The sequence below is a fragment of the Pongo pygmaeus genome, chromosome 11, assembly GCF_028885625.2.
Source record: "Pongo pygmaeus isolate AG05252 chromosome 11, NHGRI_mPonPyg2-v2.0_pri, whole genome shotgun sequence".
NCBI classification, from domain to species: domain Eukaryota; kingdom Metazoa; phylum Chordata; class Mammalia; order Primates; family Hominidae; genus Pongo; species Pongo pygmaeus.
The window spans coordinates 30,981,896-31,001,478 of NC_072384.2; the positions used below are offsets into that span (position 1 = coordinate 30,981,896).

The 19,583-nt window shown below is 39.5% G+C and overlaps 1 pseudogene; it reads left to right on the forward strand.

Annotated features, from left to right (window-relative positions):
- LOC129031537 (selenide, water dikinase 1-like) overlaps positions 1-18,899 on the forward strand; it is a 122,326-nt pseudogene extending 103,427 nt beyond the window's left edge.
- Positions 18,900-19,583: the final 684 nt, after the last annotated feature.

Below are 19,583 nucleotides of genomic sequence, written 5' to 3' on the forward strand. Positions count from 1 at the left end.
CTCCATCTCTGACTTGATCTCTGTGCCAATCTTTGGCAACCCCGAGGAGATTCTATTTCTGTGTCTCTCTGGGTCTGATGTAAGTGAGGAAAGAATGCTGAACTGAGAACTAATAATAATGGACTTGGGATAGTAGTGACCCAAGCTCTTAAACTGTCTTTGATTTGATCTAGTGTGATACATTTAAGCATCATGATAGGGTAAAGAAAATACTATAGGAAAGACAACAAGAGAGAAACAAACAAAGGAACCCTCAGTTCCAGTCCTGGTTCAGCTTCTGACACAAGACCAGGAAACTGAGAAAAAGAAAACCCTTAAAAGAAAGCCAGGGAAGCACCCTAGCCAGGCTGAGACTGGGCAGCAACTCTCAAGGCAATGATGTGGAAGTCTTGGCACATTCAGGTACCTGACAAGAGGATGTGTTGGGATGGTCTCATGGAGTTCATGGAGTTTGGGATTTTCATGGCAAGAATAGCAAGATTCAGGAGGCTAAAGCAGAGGGCAGTAAACTATAAGAACCAAAAATCTAATCCGGCCCCACCCCTTTGTTTGCATGTTATCTATGCTGCTTTCATGCAACAACTGCAGAATAGAATCTAGTAGTTGCAACAGAGACCATGTAGCCCACAAAGCTGAAAATGCTGATTATCTGACCCTTTACAGAAGTTTGTTGGTGCCTGGGGTAGAATAATTCAGAAGGAAGGTCAGAATATTACAACAAAAGTAGGAAATTGGGAATGAACATACTACATTAAAAGACAAAAAGGAGAGCAATCTGCCCTAAACAGAAACCCCTAGAAGTAAGGAGTGGGGAGTCGGGGGTGTCGCCTTGCAAAGTTCACACTATGGAGTCTTCATGATGAGATCAAAGAATTTTCACTTAATTCTCTAGATAGAAAAAAAAAGCTACTTCAAAGTTTTTCACTAGTAATGACAGTGATGTTTTAATTTAGTTACTGTATATGAGATGAGCTAAATAGGAAATCTCCAGAAAAATGACCCTCAGTGTGTGTAATGGAGAAAACTGGAAATGAACCAACTCAGGTACAGACCTAGGATTCCCTACACCTCAGACCAGTTCAAAGATTGTTGTGTCTTTGTAAAAGTGAAACATTTATCAGTATATGTTTTTAAGGTGAGTCATTTAGGTTTTCCTAGTCCAGACATTTTTCTTTTCCTACCTTATTTTTTCCCTTAACATCTTGCATATACCTTGGCTAGTTGTGATCAGTTCTTAAAGCTGGAGAAGGAGACATCTGTTGCTGAGTGTTGGTCACTGCTCAGTAACCTGCCTGTAAGTTAATAATGGCAGGCTATTGCTGAATAATAACTGTTACTCTCTTCCTAATGTCCCTGAAGCATTATTAAATGTGGCATTTACAGCCCCTTATATGCAATTTACCTCTGTAAAAGGTCATCTGCAAATACAGTACTTAAAAATATGCCACAAGGAACTGTGCAATTACATGCTGAGCCATTCATTACCAGCACATGCCTACACAGAATACACCCCATTTTAAATTTGGCCACTCTTAAAAATGGCAATGGAGTCTTCTTTGATGCATCTTCGCAGCAGAAAACATCCTGTCTCCCTCACTTTTCTGAATGTCGTAAAGCCATACCTTGGCTCTGGAATGCTAAGAAATCAAAGGCTGAAGCAGGTGATGCTTAACCCTCAATGAGTCCCGTTGCTCTTTCTCATCCCTGAAAGATAACAAGGGTCAGCCGGGCACGGTGGCTCACGCCTGTAATCCCAGCACTTTGGGAGGCCAAGGCAGGTGGATCACGAGGTCAGGAGATCGAGACCATCCTGGCTAACATGGTGAAACCCTGTCTCTACTAAGAACACAAAAAAAATTAGCCGGGCGTGGTGGCAGGTGCCTGTAGTCCCAGCTCCTCGGGAGGCTGAGGCAGGAGAATGGCGTGAACCCAGGAGGCGGAGCGTGCAGTGAGCCGAGATGGCGCCACTGCACTCCAGCCTGGGCTGCAGAGCGAGACTCCGTCTCAAAAAAAAAAAAAAAATGGAAAGAAAGATAACAAGGGTCTTCATGCTTCCCCCGGACTCCCCAGGTGCACCTACCCTAAACATATTTTAGTGTTCTCCTTTCAGCAGTATCTTATGCTCTGGACTTTCCTCAATTCCTGCTCTCCCCCCAAAAACCAACATGTCAAGGAGGTTCCAGGTTAAGATGGTGGATTAAAAATACAAATCTAATTTTACATCCTTTGTATTAGTCAGCTCAGGCTGCTATAACAAAATTCCATAGACTGGGTGGCCATTCATTCATCACAGTCCTGGGTAGACTGTGAGACTGGGAAGTCCAAGATCAAGGTGCTAGAAATTTAGTTACTAGTGAGGACCTTTTCCTGGCTTACAGATAGCAGTCTTTACACTGTATGCGCACATGAAAACAGTGAGGCCTGGTTTTTCTTCCTCTTTTTATGAGGACATTATAATTCAATCATTGGGACCTCATCCTAATGACCTTGTCTAAACCTAATTACCTCCCAATTTTCCCACCTCCAAATACCGTCACATTGGAGGTTAGAACTTCAACATACGAATTTAGGCAAGACAAACATTCAGTCATAACACCTTCTTAAAACATCTCTAAATTCAAAACAAAAGGATTAAAAAGATATGTAACCACAAAGAGAATGAGAATAGAAAAATTAGCAAAAGCAAAAATATTTTGGAACCTGGAAAGAAAATTAATGAAAGACAACAAAGTTCTGAGTCTACAGTGAAGGAAGTAAAGAATCAGCCTAATTTATACCAGATAATCTTCAAAAGCTACAGGAACTGACAGCATCAGATATTTATGAAGTTAGCAGTAAAGGGGGGCACTTAAAATGAGGAAGAATCAAGTCAAAAAGTAATCATGTCTCTAAATATCTTCTCCAACTCCATGTCATTCAATTATGGCCCCTCACAAACCAAGTAGAAATCTGGAGATCATTTTTTCTATAAAAAGGGTAAAAGAGAGTGTGATAGTTAATTCTGAAGCAAATGAAGCAAGAACAAGCTGTTCTAAAAAAGAAAATTCACAACACAAATTAGAGCAACTCTTAGAAATTAGAAGTATGGTGGCAGAAATCAAAACCTTATAGAGAGATGAAATATAAACTTGAAGAAATTTCCAGAAAATAGAGTACAAACACAAAACTAAGAAACAAGAGAATAGAAAACGGAAGATTCGATCCAGAAAAACAAATTGAAGTTATAACCATTCCTGCAAGAGAAAATAAAGAAAATGAACAAGAAGGAATTATGAATAAACTAGTTCAAAAAAATTCCCAAAATTAAAAGACAGTTTTCATATTGAAAAGTCTCACAAGGTCCAGTGCAGTGGCTCATGCCTGTAATCCCAGCACTTTGGGAGGCTGAGGTGGGCACATCACTTGAGGCCAGGAGTTCGAGACCAGCCTGACCAACATGGCAAAACCCTGTCTCTACTGCAAATAGAAAAAATTAGCTGAGTGTGGTGGTGCCCACCTGTAATCCTAGCTACACCAGAGGCTGAGGCATGAGAATCACTTGAACCCAGGAGGCGGAAGTTGCAGTGAGCTGAGATCAAGCCACTGCACTCCAGCCTTGGCAACAGAGTAAGACTCTGTCTCAAGAAAAAAAGAAAAGAAAAGTCTCACAAAAACCCAGCAAAATCAGTAATAAACCAAGGCATAACATTGTGACAATTTAGCTTACTGGAGACATTAGAAGATTTTAAACACTTCAAGATAAAAGGAAACAAAGACAAGTGTCTTCTGAGTTCTCAAAAGTGACACTGGAAGCTTTATTAATGCTTTCAAAAGTCTGAAGAAACACAATCACCAGGGTAGAATTTAATACCCAGCTAAACTATCAATCAAGAATAAAAATAAATTGAAACTATGTTGTAACTAAGAAGATCTCAAGTTGTTTATCTCCTATACACACCTTTCTCTGAAAACTACTAGAAATTTTCATGAAAATGAGGAAGGAAAGTAAGAAGCAAAGAAAATTCCCAAAATGCTGGCAACAAAGGATCCCAGAATAACTTATGTGTACCAAATACAGCAAGCAACCAATCCAGATTGAAGCAAGTTAAAAAATGTGTGGCCAGGGCCTCACCTTGACAGCCAGCTTTTCCTCCAGAGTAAAGTGTTAGGCATACTGAAATTAAAGAAACAATCACTTTATTGGTGACATGCATCATGATGACAAGTGAATGGCTAATACTAAATGACAAGATAACAAAGAATTATGTTCCTATCAGAAATATTCACATCAAAGCCTAGTGTCTCTGCTTTATTTAGTGTCCTGGCAAGAGCTATATAGCTTTGCTATAAACTACAATGCAGAAGAAAACACAAATCCACCTAGGTGAAATAAATTCTCCAGTGTACACAGTTGCTTATATATGCATGGAATATTTCTGAGGGATTTCTTACAAGCTGGTAGCAATATTTACTGGTGGCTAGGTGAGAAGAGGTTGACTGAAGACTTAATTTTCACAATTTAACCCTTTGATCCTTTTAAAAATATATAATGTGTTCTTCTATTGCCTACTACAGAATAAAATAAAATACATTTCCTAAAAATTATTATAAATATACATACTTTGGCTCCAGTTATTTGCTTCTAGGGATTTATCTAACAAATATTCCCAAACACGTACATGATGACATGGATGGGAGATTACTCATTGAAATATTGCTTGTAATACCAAAAGACTGGCAACAATAAAAATAATTATCAATAGAGCAAGAGTGAAATAAAATGGAAGCACTACATGAAAGAAATAAGAACAGGCATATAAGTAACCTCAATAAATGTAAATGAATTAAACACCAATTTCCAACAAACATGACAAGATGCTCAATGACATTAACTGGGGAGATATCGAATAAAATATCAATGAGGTACATTTTCATAACTATCAGATTGACAGACTCTTATAATGTATTCATTATGATATGAGTAAACAGAAACTCTAATTTTACCTGAGGTTGCCAGTCTTTTGTTGTCAGAATCTATATATACCCACATTTCCAGCCAGGGCATTTAATACTATTCAACATGAGATGTCAAAAATGCCCAATCTTCTTCCCATGAATCCCTCAGACACCTCTGACCTTCACCATTCCAGGAAGTCTCTCTGGAAATGCCAGGCGCCGTCCTCACTCTCTGTGCCCTGTGGCTCCCCTGCATCTTGTCCTGAAACACCGTGCTGTGTGCACAGCCCACAGCCCTGATCCCTGCTGGTTCGTCTACTCTTTTCTTCATTCTTTTGGCATTGGAACTTTTTTTCTCCTCATCTTTAATTAGTGAAATCTACTGCATATTGTGCACTACATTTTGGGTTTGTTTGTGTCCACCTTCAATGGTTGCTCTGATATGACTTTTTTTTTGAGACGGAATCTCGCTCTGTTGCCAGGCTGGAGTGCAGTGGCGCAATCTCGGCTCACGGCAACCTCCACCTCCCGGATTCAAGTGATTCTCCTGCCTCAGCCTCTTGAGTATATGGGATTACAGCTGTGTGCCACCACGCCTGGCTAATTTTTTTGTATTTTTAGTACAGACAGGGTTTCACCACGTTGGTAAAACTCCTGACCTCATGATAATGACCTCGTGATCCAAACTCCTGACTATTATCCGCCCCCCTCGGCCTCCCAAAATGCTGAGATTACAGGCATGAGCCACCGCGCCCGGCCTGCTATGACTTTCCTGATTCTGCACTTGGTACTTATAGATGACAGCAGCTTGACAATGAGGTTTGTGGGAGATGAAATGAGAAGGAGAGAGGATGCAGAGATCTAACATTTATTGAGCTGTAACCACATATCTGTCATCATATAAAATTTATTTTATTTCATCCTTCAAATAACTTTGAGAGGAAGATAATATTATATTTTCCCTTTTACAGGTAAGGAAACAGGTTCTTGCATATGTTTTTTTCTTTCTTTCTTTTCTTAATTGTGTGATTTACTGGGCAGGAGGACAAACAGGATTCAGAGCAAGGGCAACACTTCTCAGTCAGCATTTTAAGAGATTATACTTGAAGAAAAAGGAAAACACTTTTGTAGTTGAATACAATTTATGCAACCTAGCCCCCTCCACTGTCACGTCGCTGATCTTTCTCCTATATTTCTCCCTATCCTGGATCTACCAACTGTGCTGGCCATCTTAGTTTCCGCACATGCTCCAGAAATGTCCCTTCCTCAGGGGCCTTTGCACTTGCTGCTTCCCTCACCTCAAAGTCTTTTCCCCCAGGGGATCCTTTGCTCACCTCATTCAGGTCTTTGCTGAAACATCACCTTAGAGTAACCACTAACCACTCAACTTAAAATGGCAACTCCTGCTGGGTGTGGTGGCACTTATCCATAGTCCCAGCTATTTGGGAGGCTGAAGTGGGAGGGTTGCTTGAGCCCAGGAGTTTGAGGTTGCAGTGAGCCATGATTGCACCACTGCATTCCAACCTCGTGACAGAGTGAAACCCTGTCTTAAAAATTTTCTTAAAGGGTGATTCCCCATCAGAGTCTTCCTATCCTTCTCTGTGTTTCTCCGTTGTACTAATCATGATTTGATACATCAAATTTTTATTTACTCACTGTGCAGTGTCTTTCCCACTAGAATGTAAATTCCACAGGACAGAGACTTATCTGACTGTTCCCTCTCTGTACCTAGATCATTTCCTGACATATTATAGATGTTTCATTAATGTTTATTGAATAAAATAAAGTGAAGTGAATTAATAAAGTTTAGGAAATTTTGAGTTCCTCAGAGTCAGCCAGATTTTTTTATCTGCAGGAGGAAGAGCCTTTAGTATTCCTGTAAGTATTTTCAATCACCAAGAATAGAATCTAGCATGCACAATTTCCCAAACTCACGTGAACATACAACCTTCTTTCCATTGAACAGGTCGCAAGTGCTTGTGCTCACGCTTTGGGAAATGCTTCTTTAAGCTTTCAAGCATTTATGCATAAATGGAAACAGAATTGTAAGAGCAGATTTTGATGAAAAGGAAAAAGGGGAGGACACTGGAATTCAACGTATCTGAAGTGAAGTGAGACAGTCATTTCACTCAAGCATTCATTTATTTGTTCAGCAAGTATTTCTTGAGTGCATCTGATGGGCCACACACCTTCCAGACATACAGACTAGGTAGAGATCAATAGCAGCTGAGGTCTCGGCTTCACAGCCCTGGCTTTGCTGACTGCTTTTAATCCTACGAAATTCAGAGGAAGATTATTCCAAGCCTGTGCCCCTCTCCTTTGAAGACTTTTCTGATTAGAGAGATACAGAAATGTAATTAACCCCTGGATGAGGGTGCCGCATGAAAATTTGTGAGGCAACAGGTATGTATTTCTCACCTGCTCTGATTTAATCCCTTCAGGATCCGAACCATAATCAATATCCTGCCACCTGGAAGGCATGACTGAATGAACCCAGACAAGCACCATCGACAGCCTTGCACTCTTTTATCATGTCTTCTTTTGGAGCAAGGGAGAGGATCATAGTGCAAAAGGGAGGAGGCTGGCTGGAAGATGAATTGGCAGGAGGTTGCTTCATCATCTCCAGGAGCCAATAAAAATAATTAATTAATTAATTTCATTTTGGAAAAAAAAATCCTCTCTTCCCGATAAACTGAGCAGGGCAACAACATATTGTTCAGTGAGTTATGGTGGCTAAAATCTCACTCTGAAAATTATTTGTCATGGCAACAGGTGAGTGTCACCCCTGAAGCCAGCAGCCTGAAGCAGATAGATTGTTTCAATGATCTAATTTTCACAATGAATGAACTCTGCTTATAGGAAATCCATAGGTGGTTGGCAGTGGGAAATGGCGGCTGTGACAAGTTCAGAGCTGGGAGATCTACCTCCTCTCTCAAAATATAGAACAGGATTATAATTTTCTGCAAATATTCACAGAAGTAAAAGGAAGAAGAACAAGAGAAAGAGGGAAACTCATAAAACTTCACTTTTTGTCTTAACTCCTGGCTCTGCATTTTCTTTCCAAATTGTCCACTCTCTGTCTGGTTCAGAGAAAGCTACAGGTAGGCCTGTGCTCTCACTGTCTAACTGTGTCTCCCTCTTCTCTCTGTGTCTCTCACGGTCCTTTGAAAGTTATACACATGTGGCCAGAAAATGTCTGCCTTGGCCTCAATGGAAACTGCTATTTTACAAAGTAAATTTCACATTAAATGTTTGGTAAAATTGTGTATGAAGCTCTATACCAAATGAAAAATTCAGTTACCCTTCATTTAGGTAACCTCTTTTCTTTCTTCTGACATAGTCGGTTGTCTAGAGCATATTTAGGGGACCAAAGGTGTCATTAATTTTCTGCCTTACCCAGATAGATGTTCTTGGTTTAAATGAAGCCAGGAAAGAGGCAGGACTTGTGAATGGTGCACTCTCATCTTCCAGCCCACCCCTCAGGGGCCTTTGACTCACTGGCATAGTCCTTTGCTCCTTCCCACTCTCTTAGCCCAAATAGGGCTGATACAGCTCTAGTTTTGTCTCCCTTTCTCCTGTTCCAGTTTCTATACCTTAGTCTCACCAATCCCTACATATCCTGTTTGTGATTTTTTGAGGGAGGCAATTTCAACCAGAATGACAACCAAGAAGTGACTTCCCCAAAGTAATGGGCTTTTATGGTGAAATGTTAAATGCAAAGAGAGTTTGGAAATGTGTTAACATTGAGTGGGGTTTTTTTTGTAACCAGTGAGGGTGAGGCACAAAGCTTACAATCACACTGTATGCAATCAACCTTTCCAACCAAGCCTGTTTTTTAGTATGACCCTCAGCCCCGAAGGAAATCACCACCCAGACAACATCTTACACTTTCCTGAGATTCTCAATGCATTCAGAGCTTGACTCCAGTGGGGAAAAAAAAAAAAAAAAAAAAAAAACTCATTCTCTGCACTAATTTTTTCCTAATAATTCTCTGCACTAATTTTTTTCGGGTGGATTTAAAAAAACAAAAATTTGATTTTAGTATAATCTCATTTTGGGTAGGGCTAACATTGATTAAGTTGGTTTGTTTTCAAAATAATGCCTATTGAATCCCAAAATAACGGAGACTTAGGCATTCAGTTATACATCACTTCAATACCCTTGTTTGGAAAGTTCAGTTTACAAAGCAAAACTCAAAACTGATTTACTTTTTAATAAACTGGAAGAACACCCAAGGAAACGATTGCCGAAAGTCTGCTGGCTGGTGTACGCCAGATGCATCTTCAGAAAATCTAGAGCCATATTTTCTTCCAAAGACTGACAGGTAAGAGAAGCTATAATCATCAGTGTATCAAGTTTTGGTCTCATGAGAATTTCTGATCAGTCTCTTCTCTTCAATATTTGTTCAAAGAGCTTATGTCTTCAGTTCAATAGTTTAAACTCTAATGATCAAATCAGTAAATGTTTATTTTGTAAATTGGTAAGAGGGAAGGCATAGACAGACTCAACCTTTCACTGATATTTTGTTTACAGTGATAAAAAAAAATGCCATCAGGAGAGCCAGAGAGTCTTTTGATATTTTTTTGTTGTTGTTGAGACAGAGTCTTGCTCTGTAGCTCAGGCTGAAGTGCAATGGCTCAATCTCGGCTCACTGCAACCTCCACCTCCCAGGTTCAAGTGATTCTCCCACCTCAGCCTCTCAAGTAGCTGGGACTACAGGCATACGCCACCATGCCTGGCTAATTTTTGTATTTTTAGTAGAGATGGGGTTTCAACCATGTTGGCCAGATTAGTCTCAAACTCCTGACTTCAAGTGATTTGCCTGCCTCGGCCTCCCAAAGTGCTGGGATTATAGGCGTGAGCCACCACACCCAGCCCCGAAAGTCTTTTTTTTCTATCAGGCACATAGCATTTATTAATGAGAGGTTGAGGATTGTTTTTTTTGTTGTTGTTTTAAAGGAGAAGATATTGAAGTAGAATTCTTAAATGTTCTGCATCATTGTCCCTTTCCTTATGATACATTGAGATTTTGATGAATTCTTTGCCACAAAATCAGTATATTTGATGGGTATGGGTATTAAACATGCTACAGTATTTGTGACACACTTCAGGAATAAATGCAGTTGCACTCCTCTAGAGAGTCAGCATCAAGTAAGAAGTCTGGAGAGTCAAGGGTAAGATGTTTTAAATTTTCACAAATCCCACCTCTGGGTATTTCTACAGAATAATTGCAATAGGAATCTTGAGAAGATATTGACACTCCCATATTCATTGTAACACAATTTACAATAAGCAATATGTGAAAACATTGATGAATGAATGGATGAAGAAAATGTTGCATATACATACAATGGAACACTGTGCAGCCTTAGAAAAGGAAGGAAATTCTGCTATGTGCAACAATATGGATGAACCTTGAGGATATTTCGCTAAGTAAAATAAGCCAGTCACAAGAATATTAATCGTGCATGATTTCACTTACATGAAGGGTCTCAAATGGTCAAATTCATAGAATCAAAGAGTAGAATAGTGGTGACAAAGGCCTAGGAAGAGAAGAAAATGGAGAGTCACTAATCAATGGATAAAAAGTCTCAAACAGCATGAATGAGCCCTAGACATCTGCTGTACAACATTGTACCTATAGTCAACTCAACTTATATATTTGTTGAGGATAGATCTCATGGTGTGTTCTTACCAAAATAAAATAAAACATGGTATAATAAAATATATGAGGAGTCTTCACAGAATTTGGAATGATATCTCTATAAAAAAATGGTATTACTCTTGACTTCAAAAGATAGTAGCAGCAAGGGAAATGTTAGATGAAGGCACAGTTGGTATATCCATCAGACTTCTATTTATACTTTTATTCCCAAAGTATGTTATTTTACATTCTTAAGTTCTATGGCTTTAGGAAATTCCAGAGGCCTGACTTCTTGTAAATTCCAAAAACCATTATATTTTCAATGCTGATTAATTTATAAATATTTCCACTTAGCCTTCAAAGTTATATAAGCCAAGACAAGAAGTTGAATTAGGCTTGGACTGACTCTCTTGGAGCTGTATATAAAGCGTGACAGCTATTCTACAGAGAGACCTACCAGGATACTACAGATTTTTAAAACTGAGGATTTTGAAAGCTTTCATCAAAACAGGCTTTGAGCACAGGTTCAGACTACTAGGCAGGGCAATCAGAGATCAAATTTAGAACAACGGGTCTGAGGTCAGGTTGCAAGGGCCAAACCTGGGTTAGGACATGAAATAGATGCTCAGCTGTGGGGCAGCAGCCAGCAAGCCCACCGAGCAGTATGAACACCCAGCAAGGCTGTGCCCGTTTATCTGAGGGCTGAAACTGGGTATCCCATACAGTGGCTTTAAAAACAAAGGTAAGTAAAATTGACAGATGGCACAAGATGCCATTTTTTTATTCATTCAATACATATTTATAAAACTTCTTAAGTATCAGGCGCTCTGTTAGGTGCTAAGGATATAGTGGTATATGAAACAGCCTTGATTCTTGCTTAACTGAGTTTATAAACCAGTAGGAAGGCAGGCTTTAAAAAAATCTCAAGTAAAATATACACTAGCAAACAATCCTCATCTTAAGTCCTAAGTATGAATGTATATTTTTATTTTAGTCAGGGAGACTTTCTGGGGATGCAACTTTAAACTGAGACCTGAAGGGAAAGTATAGGTGAGACAGAGACAGAGGAAGACAGTGAAGGCAGAGGTGTGAGACAGCATGTGCAGAGGCTGCAGCAGTGAGGGAAGAGCTTGCTGAGTCCCAGGGTTTTCTGGAAGTCCAGCATGGCTAGATAACAGTAAGTAATGGAGCAAGAGAGCCACAGACATGAGACCAGGGACACTGCTGGGCCCCTTAGGAGCCACGGTAGGATTTTGGATTTTACGCCAAGTGCAATGGAAAGTCATTGGAAGGTTTCAACCACGGAATCAATTGCTTAAGTTAACATTTGTTTCAAAAGCTCACCATGGCTTTCTAAATTGGAGCAGAAAGGGGAAGCATATAGAGCAGTTAGATTTCTGCATGGTCATTTGAGAGTTAAGAGTGGTGGTTTGGCAGGTCCAGTTGGGATGGAGAGAAATTAGTGGAAGTTTTGTTTTGTTTTCCAACTGCCCTCTGCTATGGCAGAGAGGTGAAGCCCACCAACACTGTTTCTAGTACCACCTTGGGTAACTAGCCCAATTTCTGTCCTCTAGTTCCACCTAATTGGCCCATCAATATCAGAAAAGAGGATTCAAGACCACGCTAGCAGTTACTTAGATTAGTAATCCTCAGAGAAGCTTTTATAACCAAGATTCACTTGAAAAACTGTACTTGTATTTCTTTTTAAGCTAAAAGGCTGTTTATGGTGAGCAAAGCAAAATCATTGCACGCTGCTAATTCTTTTTGCATTTGTTTGGCAGGAGACTTCTGAAATACTAGAGCCAAACACACTGGAACTGACCTAACCACAGGAAAAGCAATGTTGCTGAATTGAAAGCCTGCAAGAAATTCGTCATTTATTATTAATGTCACCATGAGCACTGAAGGCTTTGATATGGATGCTGGAGATACCTGCCTGCTTTCAGGCAGGCACGACAATCTCACACCCTCTTTCCTCTTGCCTAAGAGCATTTAATTCATGGGGAAGAAAGCATTTTGTGCAGCTTGCCCTCCAGACCATCACAATAACAGAAGTTTTGAATGCAGAAACCAAATTATTTCAAAGGGGGTATAAAATTGGCTCTCAGCGCAATCTGGAAAATCACAAGATTTAGCAGAAACAGGGCCTGAAAAAAGAAATAAGTTTATGAGCAGGATTGCAGGGCACACCCCGTGTCACTTACATGTGAAAACCATGTTTGTTGTCTAACCCCAAAGTGCTTCATTCTTTACCTTACTTCCAAGTGCCCCAAAAGGCAGAAAATTTTTAGGACCTTGATAGTTGTTTCCAGTTCTTAGTTGCCATATGCAGGATTATGTACAACGAGATCACATCAAGTAGCTCAGCTAATGCTGGGGACCTCTTGATGACTCTGGCAAATCAAGGATGGAGTGGGACATGGAATAGCCAGGGCCATCACTCAGGACTTCGTACAAAGACTACAGACTACAGAGTGCACACTGGGAAAACAGAGACACATCACTGTCCTTATCTTGCCAGCAATTCATTCAAACTACTTTGCTTCATAAGCTCCCATGCCCAGTCTGCTAGGTCCTCCCACTGCCACAGAGAATATTTATTCCTATAAAATGGAGTTAAAAGGGGCTCTCTTCATTCACTCCTTGCATTGGCTGTATAACATTTATTCATTCATGATTAACTCAACAAATATTTGAATGCTGGATACCAGGCTCCTTAGACAAATTACTTAACCTCTCTGAGCTCCAGAGGTCTTATATGTAGATTGGAGATCATAACCCCATTACCAGGTGATTGTGACAATTAAAGAGGTAATATTTTTAAAGCACCAAGCACAGTGTCTGGCAATCAGTAGCTTCTCCATTTTTCCCATTTCTCTGGCCTTGCACCTGCACCTGTCACTCCTTCAGCATGTTTTTTTTCTTGTTCCTGAACTTATGCCCTCCTTAGAAAATCAGGCAGCTGCACAAGGCTCGGAGCTGCCGGGAGGGAGTCTATATCGAACATTCAAGAGCCATCGCTGTGCTCAGGGGAGAATAAATAGGAAACCCAAGCAATTCTCTGTAGTCTCAGATAAACATGGTACTCGACTGGCCTGGTAACACATCTCCATGATGGCGAGATACAACTATGTCCGCTTTTCTGTGCTGATGCTGCTGTGATTTCTAATTGATGGCTTTTGGGATATCAGGGAAGTCTTGTTCCTTTCCTGTGGGCACAAAAATTGGACATGTTCTGCGCTCTTAAAGGGAAGAGCTTTCTTGGCTGACTTCTGGATTGCCTACAAAGGCACAGTACTCTGAGGGGCAGAGGCTTTTGTTATTTGTAAAAGTACCTCAAAATATCAAGCAAGGCAGACCACACAGCAATTGAAAGAAATAAAATATTCATCAGAGGACATTACTGGGAAGGAAACAGCACAGTTAATTTCACAAAAACTCCATCATAATAGAGGCACAAAATTAATCATGCAATAGTGTTATGACTCCTGAGCCTCAAAGCCAACATAAAATAATTGAGGGAAAAAAAGAGAAAATAAAACAAACATGTGCCCTGCATATAGAGCATAGATGACTGGAAGCTGATTTTAAACTATCTGCAAATTCCAGCAATGCAAAATCATGACTAGAGTTCTCTCATTTACTTAGGAAGACAAATTTTAACACATTTCACTAATGTTAATGCCAGTAGTCATATCTTGTTTGAATATACTTGACGGAAGTTTTACTGAAATAGAAAGAAAGAGCAAAAGGCTGGCAAAAAATGAGTTAGTTGTGCTAGCCCTGGGTGCAAATTTTGCAGACTTCATAACCCACATGTTTTCCAAATACAGTGCTTGGTAAGTCTAATTTTTCATTCCTCATGGCAGGGATCATTAAGAAAAACTTTACCAAACAAGGTCCTGCACTACAGAATGTAGGGCCTAAAATGGAGCGGCTAAAACTAAGGGAGTAGCTACCATTTCTTGAGCATCTACCCTCTTCTAGGCCCCACACAGGGTAATTGGTATATGTTACCTCCTGAGCCACCTGTGTGAAAGACTTTGAGGAGCAGCAAAGTGAGCAGGCAGGAGAAACTGCCAGAGTCAGAAACCTCAGGTATAAGTCCTACCTTTGAAAAATCACTATGTGATATTGAACAAGTCATGCAATCTTTCTGTGCCTCAGCCACCCCAGCTATGAAATGGGGGAAATGATCCTTCTTGTGCCTGCCTCAAATAGTGTGTGAGAGAACAAAATAAAATCAATAAAGCATACAAAACAAATGTAATGCAAATCCCAAGGGTTTTTTTTTTCCTTTTGTTTTATTTTGCTTTTGGAATCCTTTGAACTTAAAATTCGGATCAAAAGAATAAATGAATTCTCTAAAGCTGTGGAAAGATGGCCTCAGCCTCCTGCCACAGTTATTTGCAGAGTCTAGGGGATTAAATTTCTCCTGCTTTTAGATTGATCTGACCTTGCAGAGCTCCTCATTATGCATACCTTGCTCTAATTATGATGCTCGTGAAATGAAGGGGAGGTTAAGAAAGTGGTTTTGTTTTGTTTTGGTTTGGTTTTTTGCAGGAAGCTTGGAGTCTCTCCAGGTATTTAAAGAGATTGGATTTGTGAGCTAAAACTCATTTATTTTTCCAACTCCAGCAACACCCACGTACTCTCACATCTTTACATTTCAAAACGTGATAGTAGCCAAATCATTTGCTTCTGCATTTTCCCTCTTCAGTGAAACCCAGGTCCGCCTGCCCCCCTCATTTCAAGTGCTCCATAGGGGCATATCTGTGTGAACTCCTATAGGTATTTGGCAACCAGAGGTATGAGATAGAGGCCTGGAATCATCTGACATCACTGCCTAGATAAGGATTATGTGACACAAATGATATTATCCCACACTTTTGTGGAATCTGAACATTTTAGATTCCAAATAAACCTTCCCAGTTACTCAGTCTGACACCCTGGATATGTGGATGAGAAAAATTTGGTCCAAGGAGATTCAAAAGCTCGTCTGATATCTGGACCTGGAAAGTGTGTCACTTGCCTCTTTCTTCTCCCCGCCTAAGTCAGGAGTCTTCCAACTGGGTGACAAGGAGCAGGACAAGGGCTTGCTTCCTATAGCTGCTGAGAGAAGTAGTAGGAAGACTCTGAAAGCCAAGTTACAAATCCAGAAACAGGAACACCCAGGGGGCATGAGGAGGCTTTCCATGTTCCCCTAACAGACTGTATAAGAAAGAGACAATGAAATGTATATGATCTCATGACAAATTTGTGTATTTTTGCTCATATAACCGAAGACAAAAGACGTAAGTCATGTGATGTAGAACTCAAAGCATCAGAAAGTATTAGGGAAATAAGGCATTGTGTGTCAGTAGTCAAGAAATGTGATGTTTAAATACATAACCAAAACAGTGATCTAAGTATTATTTCTTATTTAATTCCTATTACATAATGGTTGAAAATTAAAGACGGTGATAAGAGAATAACTTAACAAGGTGTAAAAATTTTGCACAAAAAACACATTTTCAGTAACATGTAATTTATTTTGATTTCTTATTTTTAATGAATGATTTTTATCTCAAAGTAACCCATTTACATGGTTACAAAATATCAAATAATAAAGAAAAGCTGAAGTTGAAAAGCAAATCTCACATTACCTCTTCCTCTTCCCCACTTCCTCACACGAGGCAACTACTTTTATCATTTTCAGTTGTTTTTATTAATAATTATTATATCACTAATAGTCTTAATATTTCTTGGTTTATCACTTAACTAATCACTTTTGAAATTGGCAGTATTTTGTGTTTTTATTGTCATCAGGTAAACAATTAGATATTTGATTAAAGAAAATTGAATGGGTTTCCTGTCTATAGGGCTTTGACAACTTTGAAGGTCATAGAAATTCACTGAAGAAATAAACATTAGCGGATAAGCACTGATATATCTAGGAGGTAGGTAATGGGTCATGTTATTTATTTGTTTGTTCATGTATTTACTTATTTAGCTCTATGATTTAATGTTTTTTTCCAAGTTTCTTATATAGAGTATGTTACTGCTAAAATTAGGAAAACCTGTATATCTTCTCTTTTCTGTTGTTCATTAAGAGAGGGATCTCACTATGTTTCTGGAATCGAACTCCTGGGCTCAAATGATCCTCCTGCCTCAGCCTGCCAAGCATCTGGGACTACAGGCAAGTGCTACCCCACTTGACTTAAAAAAACTTATCTTAAAATTTAGAAAGACATATGGTTAGGTTTGGTGAAATAAAGACACATATACCACCAAGTGAAAACACCACAATGAGAGAAAAAGAGTTCCATCTTCATTAAAGTTAGAAAATATCCACAATTCATATGTTAAATGTATATCGTTTATGGAAGACACAAGGATAAAACATGATAACATGTACCTTTATGTTCTCGCATGACAGAAAAACTTTAACATTATGTAGCAAGGACTTGACGAGTCCAAAGTACAATTCCCTTATTTAGGAGAGCAAGGTCAAGGGTTTGAGGAGCTATTGACCTAGCACTGAATTCTCACCCCTGTAAGGTTTAGGCAAGAGGAACAAATGAGGAAATCTGCAGGCATCTATCTGCTCGAAGGGCCAGATTCTAGGGTGGCCTGGGTAGGTTTTCTGCCTTGCAGCTGCCTCTTACAATCAGCTGAAGGAAAATAAACACATAAAATACTGAAGGGAGAGAAAGAGTGAGAAAGAGAAAGGAAAGAGAGAGAGACTTGTGACATACAGGACTGAACAATTTGGCACAGAGATTCCTGCCTCCTCAAGGGGCTGCTAGCCTCACTCTGAGAGCACAGAGCACACACCCTGGGGCAGAGTTGGTGAGGTGCTTAGAAACAACAAGCCTGGATGAACCTGCCTTTCTGCTGGTTCACTTCCCCAGCCTGTATCATATCTGCTCCAACAGATAGCCCCAAAATGAGCGCCACAAATATAATTTATAATCCATTAGGGTTCAGTATAGACAACAAGTAAAAAGAATGAAAATAATATAACAAACAGAAGGCATATAAAGACTGCTCTTCAAGGTCATACCAGGAAGCAGGGGAACATTTAAAAGATTTTTGATGACATTCTATAAATTATAGAAAGTATGACCTCATTGAAATCAGAATATAAATGAAAGATAAACAAATCAAAAAATATAAGGTGTAGTAAGGAAATGAATACGAAACTGGCAGATATCAGTAAACAAATGGAAGGTATAATAAAATATCATGGAAACGAAAACAATTTATAGTCAGTAAGAAGTAGAACTGAACCTGCTGAAAACAGCCAAGGGACATTTGAGACAGGCTTTGGACAACTAAAATGAGAAACATGAAATTGGAAAAAGAATTCATAAGTTTAAGAAGGATAATATATGTAGAACATGTGATCCAGTATATATATAATAGGTCTTTTTGAAGTAAAAGGAAACAGAACAATAAAAGAAAAAAATGTCCAAAGATACAATAAAAGAAACATTTTTTGAACTAAAAAAATCATTCTGAATATATATTTTCTTTCATCAATAACGAAACGACTGACAGGGAAAGGGATAAAGTGGTGCCCCTGATTACACAGGGTTTAAAAGATGCAGCTGAGGAAGCAGGAATGTCTGTAACTTGTGACCAAACAGTGCTAACCTCCTGGATTGTTTTAGGAGGAGTCACTACAACTACAGGCCAATCAATTTATCATGCCAGACAATACAGTGCCAGGGGATGTGCTGGAGTTCACAAAACCCCTGGGGGCACAAGTGGAATGGCTGTGCACCACTGCCACTTGTGTCAAATAGCAGTGGCTGGATATTCCTGAAAAATGAAATAAAATTAAACTAGTGGTCACCCACGAAGATGTAGAGTTGACATACCAAGAAGCAATAATGAACCTGGTGAGGTTCAACAGGAAAGCATCATGCATACGTTCAGTGCCCATGCAGCCAAGGACATCATGGGCATTAGGATTTGGGGCCATACACAGAACCTGACCAAGCACCACAGGAATGGTTTTTTGTAATTGACAATGGCCCCTGTGCTGGCCAAGATGACTGTTATGAGCAAGGCCTGTGGAAACATGTTCAGCCTCATGCAGGGAACATGTCCAGAGACAGCAGGAGGCATTCTGATCTGTTTACCACATGAGCAAGCAGCTTGGTTCTGTGCAGAGATAAACTCCCCCAAATGTGGCGGAGGCCACCAAGCATGGATTATTGGAATTGTAGAGAAGGGCAGCCATGCAGCTGGAATCATAGACCAACCCTGGATCATTGAGGTTGCCCAAGCAGCCACTCAAAATGTGAATCCCACACCTGGGGCCACTTCTTAATCTAGACAGAAATAGCTTTTTGGTTTTGTTTTAAAATAGATCTATTTCCTTTATCATCGCTTCAGTTAAAGACTATAAACAATAAAAATCTTATTGTGTCTACACATCTGGTGACCCTAAGTCAATTCGTGAGTGGATACATTAACAAAATAAAATCCAGTGTCTTTTTCTCCTGTTACATTAACTGAAATTGCACCTAATCTTGAGTCAGCTTCTGAGTTGAGAATTATATTGTTACCTGACACTGTTGATTCATTTTGAATCTCTAGATGCTTATCTCTTGCACATAGGTGCTCTCTTTTTAAAAGTGCTTTCACATAGGACAGACATTACCAATACCAATGTCAAATAGCAGTTGATGTCTTCTCATTTTATGTATATTTATCAGGTAAGTCTTACGGTTTTTTAAGTGTCTTGAGTGGTTTTCTGGAAAGACAGCATTGGTGAGTGGCACACAACGGTATCCCAGTCATAAGAGGGTTACATGATTACTTCTGGTCTTTGAATTGAAAAGCCTTGTCTTGTCATTCAAGAGCATCTTAGACACAGGACATTCTCCACTACTGCATTCGGTTCAACACAGCAAGTACTTCACTGCATGAAAAACACTTTGAAAAAATGAAATTGTATTTCTTTTTCTGTAGCCTTCCTCGTATTTACAGTAATACCATTAATGGTTTTATC